Source organism: Microtus oregoni, unplaced genomic scaffold (genome assembly GCF_018167655.1).
Source record: "Microtus oregoni isolate MIOR12 unplaced genomic scaffold, Mior012 000062F_ref0000492, whole genome shotgun sequence".
Taxonomy (NCBI): Eukaryota; Metazoa; Chordata; class Mammalia; order Rodentia; family Cricetidae; genus Microtus; species Microtus oregoni.
The window spans coordinates 7,499,277-7,518,382 of NW_024543872.1; the positions used below are offsets into that span (position 1 = coordinate 7,499,277).

Consider the following 19,106-nt stretch of genomic DNA (forward strand, 5'->3'; position numbering starts at 1 on the left):
TTCCTTTTTCATTTTAGAAGAGAGTATGAGGGCTAGACAAGGTCTCATGTAATCCAGGTTAGCCTCAAACTTGGTATACAACTGAGGAAAACCTTGAACTCCTAATCCTCCTGCCCCACCTCCTAAATGGTGGGATTACAGACATGTGGTTTTATTTTTGTTGTTGTTTTGGTTTTTTTGAGACAAGGTTTCTCTGTAGCTTTGGTGCCTGTCCTGGAACTAGCTCTCGTAGACCAGGCTGGCCTCAAACTCAGAGATCCGCCTGCCTCTGCCTCCCAGGTGCTGGGATTAAAGGCGTGTGCCACCACTGCCCGGCCAGACATGTGTTTTTATACCTGGCTTCATCACTTTATTATCTATGGCAGAATTTCTCTGTTCATACAATGGCAGACTACAGTGCAGGCTACAGAGAACTTGTGGCCTGAAAAATCTAAAGTAAAATTTACTATTTGGCCCTGTAAGGAAAAGTTTGCCAATCTTATTTATAACAATAATAATTAACATCGAATTACTACATGACTGGCTACCATTAAGCTAATATGTGCCCATTGTCGAAATAAAAACAACCATACCATGGCCTTTACTTCAGTTCCATTACTGAACGTCCATCCTTGAAGAAGTGCTTTAATCACCCTAAGATGCATTCCTTGTTGCTAAAATGGCATAAAAATCACAGACACTTCACCAAGTATTATGGTTTATATGTGAATGTCCTGCAGAGGTTTATGCGTCTGAACACTTCGTCCCCAGCTGGTGGCATTGTCTGTGGAACTTTGATACTGGCCTAGCTAGTAGAAGGAGTTATCTGCACATCTCTCTGCTTCCCATCTGCAAATACAATGTGACCACCTGCCTCAGGCTCCAGTAGTCACTGTGGACTGGACCCTCAAATTGTGGTCCAAAATAAACCCTTTCTTATATTGCTTTAGTCGGGCATTTTTGAATCATCAACAAGACAAGTAATTAATACATCCAGCTTTTTTTTAAATATTTATTTATTATGTATACAATATTCTGTCTGTATGCCTGAAGGCCAGAAGAGGGTGCCAGACCTCTTTACAGATGGTTGTGAGCCACCATGTGGTTGCTGGGAATTGAACTCAGGACCTTTGGAAGAGCAGGCAATGCTCTTAACCACTGAGCCATCTCTCCAGCCCCCAATACATCCAGCTTTTATTTGTTTTTGTATACTTGTTTTCAAAAGAAAGGGCGGGGGGGGGGGGACTTCAAAGGGAAGAGAAGTGGAAAGAAGAAAAGATGAAAAACCATTATGAAAATGCTTCAATAATTAACATTCTATTGTAGAAGTAAACAGTATACTTCAGAGGTTTGAAAGAGAATGAGGCAGGAGCTGAAGATATAGCTAAATGGGGAGCCTGCTTGCTGCAGAAATATAAGGACCTAAGTTTAGATTCCAAGAACCCACGTAAAAGAAGCCAGGTGTGGTGGTATGTACCTGTAATTCCCAGTGCTGGGGGTGGGGGGTGGAAGAAGCTGATCTCAGCAACTAGTAGCCAGCCAATCTAGCCAATCAGTGAGTTCTGGGCTCAGTGAGGGACCCAGTCTCAAAAAATAACAGGTACATAAATAGAGTAAGACACCTAACATCAATCTTGTAGAAGCACCAAGGTAGCACAAGCATATACAACATCCCCTAACACACACACACACACACACACACACACACACACACACACACACACACTGAATGATGTGGCTAAGATCAACTTACGAAAAGACACTGGAGACATGTCAATCCTAAACAAGTAAACAGTAACAATGCAGTAAATGTCCATCCCTTCCCCAGGTGGCTTAGTTACTTTCTTATTGCTGGGAACTGGCTATCTTGTAACAGCTGCACTTTTCCCTGGAGGGCTCCCTCCAAGCTGGCTGGACATTCTCTAGCCAAGAAACCTGCAAAGTTACTCACTCCCATAGGGCAATAGATAGTTGCAGCAGATGACAGATAAGTCCTAAACACCCAGCCCAAGAGAGTTCTGGATCCTAGAATTTGGGGTAAATCTATAACCACCTCAGCCACTGAGCACAACTACTAAACCCAGACAGATGCCTGTGGAGTCACTGAGGACACACAGGAAATAAGCCTGAGCAGCTGGACTAAAGTGACCACCCAAGAAGGCATGTTTACCCCTTTTCTCACATAGCCCCAGGCCTGAACTCCAAACTGCCAGACTCCCCACACAGTGCCTTGTAGCACATGCTGAAAAAAACACTCAGGAAAGCCCTCTGGTTTGCTTGCAGAAAAAGCTAAAGCAGAATGGAAGAAATCCCCCAGCTTCTTTTCCTCTCCTCCTTAACTCCCTCTTACCCCAGCTCCCAGGCAATGTCATACTGAAGGCAACAGAAGCAGAAGAGGCAGCTGCCATGGAAAACCACAGGAGTTAAAACTGCCAGGGGAAAAGGAAATGAAAAATAAGAAAGAAATAAGCCTGTCTATGTCCACCTTGACATGATCATCTACGCAGAACACCCAACAGAACTACCAAAGTCTGCTAACTAATAAGCAATTTCAGCAAGAATAGCGGATACATGATCAGTACATTAAAAAAACTATCCATTTCCTATGAGCAGCAAGAAACTGGGATATGAAATTAATAACCATTACATAAAAATGAATAATAAAATTTTTAATTTTATTAAAAAAATAAAAATAGAGGTCCTAGAGAGATGGTTCAGGTTACAGGAGCACTTGTTGCTCTTGCAGAGGACCCAAGTTTGATGGTGGCTCACAACTAACTCCAATTTGAGGGCATTCGATGCCTTCTTCTGACTTCCATGAGCACCAAGCACATGTGCACATATATGCATGCACATGTGGTACACATATAAAGTTAAAAATGAATAAAGCTAGTAAAATAAGTTTTAAATATACCACTTATGCTATCATCCCTCAAAAAATACAAATACTTCCTGCAAATATAGCAAAACATGTACAAGACCAATGTGAAGAAACCCATAAAACTGGTGAAAAAAAATCAACATAAAACTAAATAAATGAGGCCGGGCAGTGGTGGCGCACGCCTTTAATCCCAGCACTGGGGAGGCAGAGGCAGGCGGATCTCTGTGAGTTCGAGACCAGCCTGGTCTACAGAGCTAGTTCCAGGACAGGCTCCAAAACCACAGAGAAACCCTGTCTCGAAAAACCAAAAAAAAAAAAAAAACTAAATAAATGATTTAGACTCCAAGTTCATAAATAAGAAGAATAGACATTGTCAGGACGCCAGTTTCTTCAAACTCAATCTATAGATTCAATGGAATCACAACCAAACTCCCAGCAAGTTACTTGGTAAATATCAACAAACTCACCCTAACGTCTACACAGAAGACAAACACCTAAGAAGAGCCATAATATCTTTTGAAAGAAAGAAAGAAAGAGCTGGAGGCCAGACACCACGAGCTTCAAGATTAACTATCAAAAGGCAATCCAATGGAGGAAAGTGGTCTTTTCAACAAAACGTACTGGAAGAATTGGATGGCCAATTTCCACAAGCAAAAACATTAATCTAAACACAGATTTTATACCTGTCACAAAAATTAACTCAAAATGGCCTAATGTTAAAACATAAAACTATACAATGCCTAGAAATCACAAGAGAAAACGAACAACCTGGGGTTATGGTAAAGACTCTGTTTTTGTTTCCTCAGACAAGGTCTCACACCTAGGCTGGTTTGAAACTTAACTAGGTAGTCCAGTATTGGCCTCCGCCTGTGGTAATCCTCCTGCCTCAGCCTCCCAGGATCTGAGACTACAGGTGTGGGCCTCCACATTCAGCAGATAATGATTCTGTGTGTATGTGTGTGGGGGGGTGTGTGTGGGTGTATGGGTGTGGTGTGTGCGGGTCTGTTTCCATGGGTGCGGTGTGGGGGTATGTGGTGGGGAGTGAGAGGATGTGAGCAAGTCTGTGTGCATGAGTGTGGTATGGGGGTGTGGGGGGAGGGAGTATGGGTGTGTGTGGATGTAGTGTGTGTGCGGGTCTGTGTGTGCATGGGTGTGGTGTGGGTGTGTGCGTGTGGTGTGTATGTGCACGCGGGGGTGTGGTATGGGGGTGTGTGGGTGTAGTGTGTGCGGGTCTGTGTGCATGGGTGTGGTGTGGGTGTGTGTGTGTGGTGTGTATGTGCACGCGGGGGTGTGGTATGGGGGGGTGTGGGTGTAGTGTGTGCGGGTCTGTGTGCATGGGTGTGGTATGGGAAGTTTAGTGTGTGGGGGTGTGTGATATGTGTGTGCATGGGTGTGGTGTGTGTGGGTGTGGGGTGGGGTGGGAGTGTGGGTGTGGTGTGTGTGCGGGTCTGTGTGTGCATGGGTGTGGTGTGTGGGAGTGTAGTGTGCGTGGGTGTGGTGTGTGCGGGTCTGTGTGTGCACGGCTGTGGTGTGGGGGTGTAGCGTGTGTACAGTGTGTGTGCAGTATATTTATGTATGGCGTAATTCTCTGTGCCCATACCTGCGGAGGCCAGAAGACACAGGGTGCTGTGCTCTATCGCTCTCAACCTTAATCCTCTGATTCAGGGTCTTCTACTGAACCTGGAGATCGGCTTGCAAACAGCAGGCCCCAGAAATCCTCCTGTCTCTGTTTCCCCTCTCCAATGCTGGGGTTATAGGTGCACACATGGCCAGGCGTGGCTTCATCCGCAGAAGCTTGAGTCCTCGTGTCTGCACAGCAAGCATTCTCCCCCTGAGCTGCCTCTCCAGTCCTGGGGAGGGCTCTTTAGGTATAATACCACTGGCAGAACCAAAAAAAAAAAAAACTGTTAAACCAAATTTCACTAAAAGAAAAAGTTAGGGCCAGGTGTGGAGGCACACACCTTTCCAGCATAGAGGAGGCAGAAGCAGGTGAAGCTCTGTTGAGTCTGAGGGCAGCCTGGTCTACAGAGTGAGTTCCAGGTCAGCCAAGGCTATAATAGTGAGACTCCCCCATCTAAAGAAACAAAAGAAAAATAGCAACAACACAACAAAGGGGTCTCTGGCCTCCACAGACATGTTCACGTGTGCCTGCACACTCACACACAAGCACATAAAGAAAATTAAAACAAGGAGACAGCACTATGTGCCTATGAAAACAGCCAAAGTGGAGAACAGACGATACCATGCACTAGTGAAGATGCAAAGCAACAGGGCCACACACTTTGAAGACAGTTGGCCAGGTTCTTACATAATGAGATGTGCTATTAACATACAATCCTTGGTATTTAGGCAGAGATGGTGAAAATGTACATCTACAAAAAAAACACAGATGTTCACAGCAGCTTTATTCACAACTCCCAAATCCTGAAAACAACCACATGGGGTTAAATGGGTGAAGAGATAAAACTATTCAGTCCTAAAAAGAAATAAACCACAAAGTCATTAAGACATTGAAGAAACTTAATTGAAAATTACTAAGGGAAAAAAAGCCTAGACCCAGGAATAGTGCTGAACACTTGTAATCCCAGCACATACCAAGTTCAAGGCTAGCCTGGGTTAAATGAGACCCTGTTACAAAAACCAATCCAAAAAGGACAAAAAGTACAGTTTTAACTATACGACATCCATAAAAAGGCAAAACTACAAAGCCAATTAAGACTGGTGACACAGGAGTTGAGGTGGGCAATGAGTTCAGTGAACAGGGAAGGATACATGCACAGTGAAGCTCTCTGGTCTGATGATGGCTGGTGCACGCCATTAGACCGTTTGCTTAAGCCCAAGAATGCACAATACCAAGTCAACCACAGCATAAACTACGGATCTGGAGGGAACACTGTGTCCATGTACTCACTGGCTCTAATGACCAAACCACACTGGTGGGGAATGCTGCCAATCAGAAGGCTGTGTCTGTCAGGGCTGCGAGACACAGACAATCCACAGACTTGAGAAACCGTAAACAGAGCTTTGACCCTCTTGCTACAAAATGACAGTCTCTCCTGTGCAAAGGCTTATGCTGGGATTACGTACTGAAAGATGTTCATCTTCCAAGATCTACCCCTGTCTCTGGGACAGTAAGAACAACAGGCCATGGCTGAAGAGTCGGCTCAGCAGTTAGGAGTGCTCTGCTCTCCTAGAGGACCCAGGTTCAATTCCCAGCACCCACATGGCATCTCACAAATGTCTGTAATTCTAGTTTCAGGAGTTCCACCTTCATACAGACATACATGCAGGTAAAACACCAATGCACATGAAATAAAAATTTTATAAATTAAAATTTAATAAATAAAATAAATCATTAAAAAGAAGAGGAGGCAACCACACTTCTTAGTTGGAACAGAGAAGTACTATGCCTGCTTTGGGACGAGAAGAGCTGATTTAACAAACACCTGCCAGACCTGGAGTAACTGCAAGACACATCTGGGAAAGGATCTTGAGAGTGCTGAACTTGGAGGCCCAGGATATGCTGATAAGAAAAAGCGTGTTGATTGATAGGAGGCACTGGCTCATGAATCAGGATTTAACAAAAGAAAAACACTTGGAGCCAATCCTAACGTGCTGTGGGAATGACTCATTTAAGCCTGAAATACAATGCCTAAATGACATCCCAGAGAAAACAAGCTGGATTAAGGAAGGTGTCAAAGGGTTCCCTCCCCCCCACACTGCCTACACTGCACCAAGACCTCGCATCCTAGACTGGCAGCAGCTACTCCCCCACACCCATCCCAAGCTCTGGAGTCTATTTTGATTCCTTCAGGGCAGGTCTGAAACACTATAAATCTACCACCTGGGAACATTCTTACCCGAGGGCTGAGGGGAACGGAAGAGAAGGGCCACTGCTGCCTTGCCCATTCCATGACACCCATTTCACAGGGCTCCTAGAAACTGTCAGTGAGAACAAGTCACAGCTACTCTCCCGCTAACACCATGGCAAGTTAACCCTTCGTTTGATATCTTCTTGTTCCCAACTCACTTCTCTCTGCCCAACAGGTTTTTCCTGGGATAACCTCCTAAACAAAATGCTGACATCCAAATCCCTGCCTAGAACCAGCTCCTGCAGACACTAAGAGGCCTGCTCATTCAACCAAGCTCATGATTCAGATGACCTCAAGTGCGAATTTACAAGGCACAAAAACTAAGAGTGCTGTCCATCACTTCCCCAGGCAATGCTTTACGGAATTACTATCTGCATCTCCGTAGGCAGGCTTTTAGCAGATCTACACCCAACAAGGACCCGCTGCCACCACAGCCACCCATAGCCCCAGCTGTGCAGACAGGACCTCTCTACCTCCTCCCACTTGGACTCCTGGAATTCTGCCTTTTCTCAGCTACAGTCTAAAGATAACCGATATCTCTCCGTCATCCTCTTCGCAGGCTGACTCAATTTCAAACCCTGCCGTTTCCTTCCTCCCGATCACTCTCACACACCCCCCCCCCACTTTTTTCCCATTTCTACTGCCAAAGCCTTCACCCAGATTAATGAACAAATAAAATTCTATGACCTCCTGATCTCGGGACTCCCCACCCCTTTTTCCTGCAGATGCACAAAGAAACACGCACGCTGGCAGTGTCCACGTAAACCTGCCTGCTCTTTAGAGCATCCAGCCATCCTCAGGCGGGAGCTTCTTCCCACAGAACTTAGACATAAGGCAGACACACTCTACAAAGTGTGAAAGAAGACCAGAGTCCTAGGTGGGAGACTCAAGAGAAGTATCTTTTTTTTTTTTTTTTTTTTATTATACAATATTCTGTCTGTGTGTATGCCTGCAGGCCAGAAGAGGGCACCAGACCCCATTACAGATGGTTGTGAGCCACCATGTGGTTGCTGGGAATTGAACTCAGGACCTTTGGAAGAGCAGACAATGCTCTTAACCTCTGAGCCATCTTTCCAGCCCCTCAAGAGAAGTATCTTAAAGCCAAAAGCTGAAACTCCAAGTTCCTAGACAAGGCTGTTTAATATTCTTGGCCCGAAGTCAAACTGAGGGAACAAGTTTTTACACAGAATACCAAAAACAGCAACTCGTGAGATAAGAAAAAAAAATTTCTAAGATGAATTTTATCAAAATTAACTATTCTGCAAAGTTATTATAAAAAAGTGAAAACAAGCAGAATACAGACTTTTCAGGTCAGTGGCGTGGGTCTGTGAGTAAACGCACTGGCGGGCTGCACCTGAGAGCGCTGTCCCGCCATCTAAATGCACACGACGGCATCACACACACAATAAACAATGAATAAGTACTTTTTCTAAGAACATACATAATAAAGATCTTCCATACAAATTTTAGAAATAAGCTTAAAACAGTAACTGCCGGGTGGTGGTGGTACACACCTTTAATCCCAGCACTCAGGAGGCAGAGACTAGTGGGTGTCTGTGAGTTCAAGGCCAGCCTGGTTACAGAGCTAGGTCTAGGACAGTCAGGGCAACACAAAGAAACCCTGACTCAAAAAAACCAAAACAATAAAAAATTCACAAACAATACTGTTAGCCCATAATATCATTACATCATCATAATATCACCTTGAGGTATAAGATACTCAACAGGGTACACAAATAGCATTTTTAGTAATTAGAAGGGTTTGTTGGGTTGCTTTTGCCTGATTCTCCATCAGTCTGATCGATCACTGTTTTTGTGTTTTGCATTTGGTTAACAACAAGCTCATCACAGACGAACAGACGCGGCTTCCACTCTGCTTTTCCTTGTTCTGTGAATGTGCTTCATTCTTCAGGAGACCGAAAATTCACTCTGCAGTTTCTCTGCAGGAATTTTGTTACGTCAGTCGTCTATTTAGCAAATATCACATGATACAAAATCACATAATACAATCTGAAAGCCCACTGAGCCAGGCAGAGGTGAGCAGCAGTATGTCCAAACAGTGCAAGCAGATGAAACAGGAGAATCACCCACCCAGGCAGAGGTATTGCCGCCATCAGCTCCCATCCCCTGGCGCATGGCACTGAACACTGCCATCAAACACACAGATGAAGTATCAGTGAATGGGTTACATATTAATCAAACATAACTGCTTAATCTTCTTGTTACCCTGCCTACTGCACCTTTTCCCATGCCTGTCACCTGTCACTTCTCAGTTTTGGAAGAAGTCACAGCTCAAAAAAAAAAAAAAGGAGAGAGGAGAAGAGAAGGAGGAGGAGGAGGAGGAGGAGGAGAGGAGGAGGAGGAGAAGGAGGGGAGGAGGAGGAGGAGGAGGAGGAGGAGGAGGAGAAGGAGAAGGAGGAGGGAAAAAAAAGTCCAATGTGGCTTTGCCGGTAATCCCAGCACTGAGGCTGAGGCAAAAGGATTTTGAGTTCAAGGCCACCTGGAAATATGGCAAAACTCACTAAATAAATAAATAAATAAATAAATAAAACTAGACTGAGAAATCTGGATGGTGCTAGACAGGCCTCAAAAGCAAGCCAGAGCAGGGCTTGTCAGAACTAGCTGAGGGCACTGAGACCTAAGATTATGAAGCAATTACTTTAGGTAGCCAAACAAGTGGCTATAAAAGCCCCTCCTCTCCACCCTACTGTGCACGTCGCCCTTTGCCAAACAAGCAGGAGTAAATGAAAAAGGAAAGAAGTCACCAGAACAGTGGTGACCTTGATGAGCTCCAGGGGAGAGGGCAACAAGAACCCTCCGGTCTGTTCTGTCCCAGGAAGACAACGTGCAACAGAGCTGTCTGCAGACGGAGGCTAAGTAATTGCCATGGCGCACAGACTAACGCAGAGGGGGAGAACGCTTTGGAACTGTTTCCAGCACATCTCTGTGCTGCACTGAGTGCTAAATGAGGCTCCCTTTGCTGGGAGTTGGCCTGTTAGTTTCTTAACCTTTGCATCTGTCGCATCAAAGCATTCAGGTCTGGAGCTAGGGCGCTGCCCAGGCAGTTGAAGCGCTTGACTTGAGAGCCCCTGAGGGCTGGGTGAACACTGTCAGTGGGGTAAAGCACTGGCCATACAACATGAGGACTGGGGTTTGGATTCCCGGCACCCACATAAATGTGAAATGGGCATGGCAGCCTGCACTTACCCAAGTGATCAGAGGCAAAGATGTGGTTCCCCAAGGTAAGCTGACTCTCTAAGTTAGCTAAATCAGCAAGCTCTGGATACAGGTGGAAGACCGTGTGTAAGGCAGAAAAACACTGAAGGAAGACACCACGCATCAGTCTCTAGTCTTCACACATATCTATGAAAACACATACACACACCACAAATAGACACATAAGCAAAAAGGTAAGTAAATAAACCGGGCCTGGTAACAAACAGCTATAATCCCAGCTTTAAGGAGGCAGAGACAGGGGGATCTGCGGTGCGCTCTAGCCAAATCTGACAGCCTGCCAGTAAGAGTGGCTTACTCACAACCCAAAGGTGAGTGGTGTCTGTGGAACAACACCTGAGGCTGTACTCTGGCCTCCACATGTGCCAGCACACACAAGCCCAAGCAGAGACACAGGCACACGCACACAAAAAGCTCCGGAAAACCCATGTGCAAATACAGTATCCTGAAAAACTCTATCAGATTCCCTGATTTGTCCATGTGATACACAGGTAGGTCTAAGCTCAGACTGTCACTAATACAGCCAAAACTACCTTTAAAAAAAACAAAAACTACCCCAGTGGTGGTGGCATATGCCTTTAATACCAGCACTCGGGAGGCAGAGGCAGGTGGATCTCTGTGAGTTCGAGGTCAGCCTGGTCTACAAGAGCTAGTTCCAGGACAGGCTCCAAAGCTGCAGAGAAACCCTGTCTTTAAAAAACAAACAAACAAACAAAAACAAACTAAAGGCCACAATGACACACACCTTTAGTTCCAGTACTCAGAAGGCAGAGGCAGGCAGATCTCTGTGAGTTCAAGGCCAGCCTGGTTTACAAAGTGAGTTCCAGGACAGCCAGGACTATTACACAGAGAAGCCCTGTCTCAAAAAAAAAAAAACTACAAAAATAAAAATAAAATAAAAAGCAACAACAAAAACCTAACTCCCTTGCTCATTTCGGGAAAACTCTCAAATATCTTTCTCTAATACTTACTCTTTTCTCTTTTAGGTTAAAAGGAGCACCAGGGAAAACAAATTTAAAAGCCTAGACATTTTCTTGTAACAAATCTGAAAGCATCTCTGGGTTCCAATAAAAAAATTCAGTCACATACTCTCCAACTACCCAGAACTCTGAACAGCTAAGTTTACCCTCAATGGCACTATGCAAAATAATCATGTAAAATGTTTAGCACAATGCTTGGCACAACCTAAGAGCCTACTGATTATCACAGCATTTCAGTCCTGATTTACTTTACAGACAGTGCTGGTAACACATAAAGACTGAGGCTGGAGATGCAGCTCTTTGGAGTGCTTGACCAACATGCAGGAAATGCTTCCCGAGTTTGCTAGCCCTGAGTTCCAACATCAACACTGACAGCACAACAAGGCTCAGTGGCTCAGATCTGTATTCCCAGCACTCAGGAGATGGAGACAGAAGGATCAGACGTTAAAAACTCACCCTCAGCTGCACAGTGAGTTTGAGGTCATACATAGGGCTGTCTCAAAAAATATAAAAACTGCTGGGCAGTACTGACATATGTCTTTAGTTCCAGCACTTGTAAGGCAGAAGCAGGTGGATCTCCGTGAGTTTGAGGCCAACTTAGTCTACAGAGCTAGTTCTAAGACAGCCAGGGCTACACAAAGACATTCTGTCTCAAAAAACCAAACTATACATACATACATACATAATATGTTACATATATAAAAAACGAATAAATATAAATAATTTAACAGAACTGAAAAGAGTGCCACATGCCTGTAAGACCAGCCCTTGGGTAGCTGAGGCAGGAGGATTGCCATGAACTGAGGCCAGCCTGACTTAAACAGTGAGTTCTAGGCCGGCTAGCCAGCAATCACAAATTGAGACTCTGCTCAGAAATTTTTTAAAAACAAAGAAAAAATTAATAGTAGACATACCTTTCAATTAACTACAACACAAAGTGGTCCATCCTAGTTCTTTTGTTTTTAAGATCTTTTATTTTTATCTATATAACTGTTTTGCCTTCATGTACGTCTGTGTGCCGTGCATTTGCCCAGGGCCCACAGAGGCCAGAAGAGGGTGTTGGATCCTTGAGACTAGGCTTACAGATGGTTTAGCTGCCATAGCATGCTGGGAATCAAACTCAGGTCTTCTCAATGAGCAGCCAGTGCTCTTACCCACTGAGCCATCTCTCAAGCCCCAGAAGTCTACCCTATTTCTATCACACTAAAGAAAAAAAGGGGAGGGGGAGGGAAATGGGAGGCGGTGGCGGGGAGGAGGCAGAAATCTTTAATAAATAAATAAAATAAATTTAAAAAAAGAAAAAAGAAAAAAAGGAGGAGGGGCGATCATTTCAACAAATGCCAAAAACAAGCAACTGATAAAATTCAACACTCAATAAAAATACAGAACAAGCATTGAAGAAACATCCTTAAACTGCCAGGAAACATCAACCAAAAGCCTTCTGAAAATATTACAGATACTAGCCAAACACTGTAAGCAACCATTCAAGAAATAATTTAGGTGTGTGTGCCCATTATCAGTTGTGGCACATAAATGGATAACAATAAGGAAGAGACAGCGTTTATGACCCTAAGATCAATTCAGATCTCTATTCAACGTAGGAGACATCTCACTGCAACCTCTTTGCTTCAAATCAATTAAAAAAAATGCAAAAATCAAGACAGGGCTTAAAAACAAGAAAAACTTCTACAACAAGAGACATAATTATGACTTCTGAATTCCGAGTCCAGAACCTGCACCTCCTGCAGGGGAGCACAATTCCAAGCAGAGGAGGGTGGAGACTATGAGGCATCTAAACCAGACTCATTGCTGAAAGCCAGGGATAAGATTGGAGCTGGAAAGAAACTGAAAATGCCACTGTCAGTCTCTGTGGAAAATGCAGATTATGTAATGCTACGGGTATAGAAAAGTGGGAAGGTGCAAACAGATTTGTGGCCAGGAATTGAACCAGGACCAGCATTTATGAGCAGATCTAAATCAGCTACTTCCAAGGGCAGAACTCTTCGTTCCCAGTCATATCTGATTCTAGACTGGGACCCCTGCAGGCGAGCTGACCACCTGAAATCCCACATATGACATACAAAAGGGTGAGCACAGAAAAGAAAAGAGAAAGACACTCAAGCCAGGTGGTGGTGGTGGAGGTGGTGGTGCACATCTTTAATCCTAGCACTTGAGAGGCAGAGGCCTGTGATTTCAAGGCCAGCCTGATCTACAGAGTGAGTTCCAGTACGGCCAGGGTTACATAAAGAAATCCTGTCTTGGAAAACCAAAAAAGGGGGAAACAGAAAGAGAGAGAGGCATTCAAAGCAGAATGAACCCATGTTGCGAGATATTTGATTACACTGTATAAAGATATGTCACTGTGATTGGTTTAATAAAATGCTGGATGGCCAATAGTTAGGCAGGATTTTCAGGACAGAGAGGATGCTGGAAAGAAGGCTGAATATCGAGGAGATGCCAGGGACACAGAGTAAGCAGCATGGGCTTTACAAAGCAAAGGTAATCGAGCCACATAAAAGAATATAGATGAAAAGATATGGGTTAAATAGGTTATAAGAACTAGTTAGAAAAAAGCAAAAGCTATTGGTCAAGCTTTCATAATTAATACTAAATCTCTGTGTTGTGGTTTGGGATCTGGCTGGCAGGACAGATAAAGACTCACTACAAATCCATATGTCAAAACTTCAAATCACACAGAGCAAAACATGCTAAAAGTAAGCTATCAACAGCAGTAACTAACATTAATTCATCCCAGACATTGAGTTCACAGATAGCATGACAAGACTGATTTAGCTAGTACATTTAGGGGCACTTAGACATAAATGTTAAAAATCATTGCCAACGCAAAACTGTCACTTTGGAAGCTAGCTTAGTAGTCTCCTATACAGCCAAGCATATATTTGATATGGGATACACAGCCAACATTTATTTGAACTGGTAAATTCTGATCTAGTATTATACTCCTAATTTATCCAAGTGTTTTAAAAAAAATTGTATCTACAAAAAAAAAACTGCACAGATCACAACAACACTTTTATTCATATTTACTAAAAACTTTCATAAAATGAATAAATAAAAAATTGGTATCTTCATTGAATGGAGTATTATTTGTTGCTAAAAGGAAATAAGCCATCAGTCCATAAACAGATATAGAACCATAAACACATATTACTAAGTAAAAGAAACCAGGAAATAAAAGATAGAGAACAGAAATAGAGAAAATCAATTTTTTTATTCTTTACTATAGTTATTTATATTTATGTATATGGGTACCCATATGCTATAGTATGTGGAGGTCAAAGGACAACCCACAGGAGTCAGTTCTTTTCATCCACCATGTAGGTTCCAGGAATGGAACTTAATGTCATCAGGACTGGTGACAGCTGCCTTTATCTGCTGAGCCACATCAGCAGCTTGGGAAATACATACACACACCTGGAGACACTAGAAGAAATTTTTCATATATTTATGCCATTGAAACTTACAACTAAATACAAGTGTGTGTGTGTGTGTGTGTGTGTGTGTGCTATATATATATCACTATATATGCTTTGAGACAAGGTTCTCTGTGTAGCCCTGGATGTTCTGGATCACCCTGTAGATCAGGTTGGCCTTGAACTCTGAGATCCTCCTGCCTCTGCCTCCTGAGTGCTGGGATCAAAGGTGTGCACCACCACTATCCTCTGTGTGTGTGTGTGTGTGTGTGTGTGTGTGTTAAAGGAAAGCCTTAGACTAGAAGGTATATTTGCTTTCCAATCACTGAACAATTACAATTAATGAGAGATTATTAGATATACTAAATACAATACACTACATACTACTAAGAAATCACACAGCAAAGACAACTCAGATAGATCCCTATGTCCCAACATGAAAAAAAAAAAAACCTCAAAAACATTTCATCAGAAAAACAAGCTACAGAGCAACCCAGACAGTATGCTATAGTAAAATGCAGAGAGAGAGTTGGCAATGACTCAATGTATAAAAGCACTTGCTGCAACGCAAGCGTAAGGATTGGAGTTCAAATCTCTAAAACCAACACAGAAGCCATGCAGGTGTGGCAGCCACCTATAAGAGCAGCACTCTGGACACAGGTAGGAAATCACCAGAGCAAACTGGCTAGCTAGACTAGAAAAACTGATCAGCTCCAGATTCAGCAGGGGGTTGAACTTCATAAATAAGAGAGCAGTTGAGAGCATCTAGTGTCAACTTTGGGCTTTCACAGACATGTACACACATGTGCATGGATAGCCATATGCAGACTCATGCATACCACATATACACAAAAAAAATGCATAGAAAAAGGCCCCAGGAAGAAAACAACAAATTGGTAACTGCAGTAGAAAAAGTACGTATGTCAAGAGTGGTTTTTTTTTTATTCCAAGTATTTTATAATTAAGTATGCATTCTAAGCTGCACAAACCACTACAACTCCAGAAATTCCAGGGCAAAAGACACCCCTAAAACTGGACAGCATACTAGCAGTACAACTAGAAACCACAGCTCCAATGCTTGCGTAATTTGAAATAAATAAAATGGTGGGCTGTCCCCATGACAACATGAGTAACCTGGTGATACAAATGTATATATTTCAGTTGGAATAGGTTACAAAGTATACATGGATTTCCTTTGTTTTTATTTTCTTTGGGGTGGGCTTTTGTTACTTTGTTTCCCATTGGTTTTTAGTTTGTGTTAAAACAGTGTCTCCCTATGTAACCCGGGCAAGTCTTGAACTCACAGAGATAAACTTGCCTCTGCCTCCAGATGGCTGGGATTTAACGTCATGTGCCACCACACCCCGCAGTATGTATGGTTTTTCAAAACATCCAACTCATCATGTAAAATTTGCCCATTTATCATATGTAAACTATACATCAGGAAGGCACAGTAGCACACACCTGTAATCCCAGAACATAAACAGGAGGATAGCCACAAGTTCAAAGGTAAGCCTATAGCCTTGGCTACAGTATAGCGAGTACCAGGCCAGCTGGGTACAGCATGGCACTATTTCAAAAAAATGGGGGGGGGGGGGTAATTTTGAAAAAAAATAGATTAAATATTTAAAAGTATCAGAAAAGCCTGCATCCAAAATCACAGGGCCACATAGATACCCCAAAACAAAACTTACTAACGAAGTGCAGATAGTAACTAAAATGAAATAAATTTATGTACTTCAAAGCTTACTATATATGCAACGCCAAATATTGATTAGTATTATTCTTTTAGCTGAGGAAACTAAGGCTCAGATACGTTAACATCAAAGACATGAAATAAATGGTACCTTGAAATCCCATGAACTCTAATATTTTAACTATAAGTATAAATTCTGTTTCCCAGGCAAAATTCATTGAACGTAAAGACTCGCCAGCACCACCTTGAATGCATACCCCCCTTCAGAGGCAGTTCCACTTATGTCTGATAAAATCCTCAGAGAACTCATAAAAGGTCAAGTTTTAATTTGGCAAGCAAAGTAACCCAACAAGCACTGCAAGCCAGGGAAAGGAAACAGCAGCCTGGGGCTGGAGAGTCCAACCCAGGAAGAGGACAGAACTCCAGCCCTGACCAAGCTGACCAAGCGTTCTCGCACCTCAGAGCCAAGACCCAAGAGGCAGAACAGAATGTATAAAAGTGTTTTTAGGCAAAAGCACCCTCCATCCCGCTCAAAAAAAAAAACAAAAAAACAAAAAAAAAAAAAAACAAAAAAAAAAAACCAGCCAATGAGAGAAGGACTGGATCTCAACAACCATCCAAAGAACAAGCCCTTGGTGCCCAACTCACAAGAACCACGTGGATGCAGAAGAGTGGCCACAAACCACCGGAGTCTGCTACCGGGGCCACTGCTTTAACCTATCCAGCGCCTAAACCACTGGGTTACCCAAGGAGGCAAAAAGAGAATGTGAGGACCAAAGAGAGCCCGCCAACCACCGCTACCAGAGAGACTGCCACTACTCCACATAAAATGTATCAACCCCTGCTTCCTTCATTCCTCACGCAGTGGCTGGCCATCAATTGCAGGACTATTGGGATCCAGGCCACATCCTGAGGATTGAGCAGAAAACAGGCACGGAGCTTAATTCTAGTTGAGAAGGCAAGGTTCTCTTTCAAATTCTCCTTTCTCTTTTAAAAGTCACTAAGACCCTTCCAACCTCTTCTCTCAATAGCTCCCACCAGCTTCCCTCCAGTACCCTACTTTCTCCAAAACCCAAGCAACTTAGGGCTCCAATTTCCCGGGGTTGGGAAACAGACTAAAGAGACCTGAAGTGAACAGAACAAGAGACGTGAAAGTGAGCGCTTTACATTTTATATGCATACTTTCCCCGCCCAACTGTCAGCACTTCAACAGCGAATGATGTCTGGGAATGACTAAATCGTGACCCCGGGGCTGACCGCGGTTGTCTCCGTAGCTAATCAATAAACGCTAGCAGAGAACGCAGAAAGGTCTCCCTGATTCCCCAAGGCCTGGCACGGGGAATGTGACCGTAAGCATTCGTCAGCTGCATCCTCCCTCTTCGCGGGACACTGTGTCCATCACGGGTGACCTGGGTGGACAGGTTCCGTCTACCGGGAGACACCGAGGGGTGATCTGGAACGAATTCCCTTCCCTCTGCCAGGGCCTGCCTGCCTCACCTGCCCTCTGCCAGGACCTGCCGCCTTCGCCCCCTTCAGCACCTAACGCGGAGCCTCCTCCCCGCGAGCCGGGCTCCCGCTGCATCAGCAGGCGCGCGCAGCCCGGCTCTGCGCCCCGCCGCCCCCCGTGCGCGCGGGTGGCAGGGGGACGCCCCTCCCTCCCCGGACTGGCGTGCCGTCTCCCCGGGGTCGCAGCTCCACGGCCGTGCGCTCCGTCACCCCGCGGGCTCCCTCCTCGCTTCTCCAGCCCCGGCGGAGGACTCCCCACCTGGCTCACTTCCCGGCCGGAGCTGAGGGGGCGTCGCGTGGCTCTCCGGCGGCCTCCTCCGGCCCGGTCCCCTCGACTGGAGCCGCGGCGGCGGCTGAGGCGACGGCGCCCACTCAGGCCCCGGAGCCGCCCCCCGCGGCGAACGTTCCCGGCGCCGGATCGCACCGCTTCCCCGCCCGGCACGCGCAGCGAGCCCGCCCCCGGCGCGAGGGCGCGAGGGCGCGAGGGCGAGGGCGGGTGCGCGCGGAGGGCGGGCGGGCGCGCGGAGGGGCGGGGCTTCCGCCGCGAGAGGGGGCGGGGAGGTGGCCGAGTCCCCTCCCGCGGGTTCGCGCGCCCCCTCCGGGCCTCTGCGGTGCGCCGGCCGCGGAGGCGGAGGCGCGCTTCCACTCCACAGGTAGCTGCCCGGCGGCTGGATGCTACGCCGACGTGACTGCCCCGTAAGGAATGCAAAGAAACACCCCGCGAATGATTCACCCGGGCCTCGAGCGCGGGGTCCTGCCCCGAGTGACTTTCCACGTTGACTCAGCAGGCTCACTGAGCACTGACTCGGCGACCGGTGCGCGGCGGGCATGGTCTGGGTCATTGCCCCTGGTGCCCAGGAGCGCGTAACTTAGGGGGAAGAGCAGCCTTGCGAAGGACCGAATCCGGTCACCTGCGCAATGCCAAACCACAGCCGGATGCTGCGAGAGGATGAGGAGGAACGGATTACTTCCGCTTAGTTGCGCAGTAATTCCTGAAGGTGGGAACATTTAGACATTAGTTAAACAGCTTGGGCAAAGGAGCCCGGGGTGACAAAGCTTTACCAGCCAATTCATATTACCATTTTTCAAAGGTAATTCATTCATATTATGCGTATGAGTGTTTGGCCTACAAGTACGTGTGCATCACTTGTGTGCCCCAGGAGGTTAGAAGAGTATTGTTGGATCCCCTGGAACTGCGAGCTGCCATGTGGGTGCTGGGAAACCAAACCCAGGTCCTCTCACAACATCAGTGATCCTAACTGCTGAGCTATCTCTCCAGCCCCTCATTATTACCTTTTCCTTTTGGTTTGTTGTTTATTTGTTCAAGGTAAGGTTTTCCTGTGTAAAAACCTTAGCTGTCCTGGGACTCTGTCTGTGGACCAGGCTGGCCTTGAACTCACAGAGATCCACCTGACTCTGACTCCTGCGTACTGGGATTAAAGGCATAAGCCACCACAACTGGCCTCGTGGTACCATTTTTGTATAGAATCCTTTCCAAATTCTTTAGGAACAACCAAGTTTTTT

General features: G+C 45.3%; 1 protein-coding gene across 9 annotated transcripts in view; it reads right to left on the reverse strand.

Annotated features, from left to right (window-relative positions):
- The window catches only part of LOC121439635 (dystrobrevin beta), a 234,448-nt gene extending 216,073 nt beyond the window's left edge, over positions 1-18,375 (reverse strand). Inside the window, exons 1-2 of one of the 9 annotated variants that reach the window (XM_041640169.1) lie at positions 17,842-18,367; positions 9,940-10,095 (exon numbers count right to left, since the gene is read on the reverse strand). The gene's annotated coding sequence lies outside the window, so the exon portion shown is untranslated. Of the gene's footprint in view, positions 1-9,939; positions 10,096-17,573; positions 17,646-17,841 lie in introns of those variants that run through there. The other 8 variants (XM_041640172.1, XM_041640167.1, XM_041640176.1 and 5 more) reach the window with 8 other exon arrangements.
- Positions 18,376-19,106: the final 731 nt, after the last annotated feature.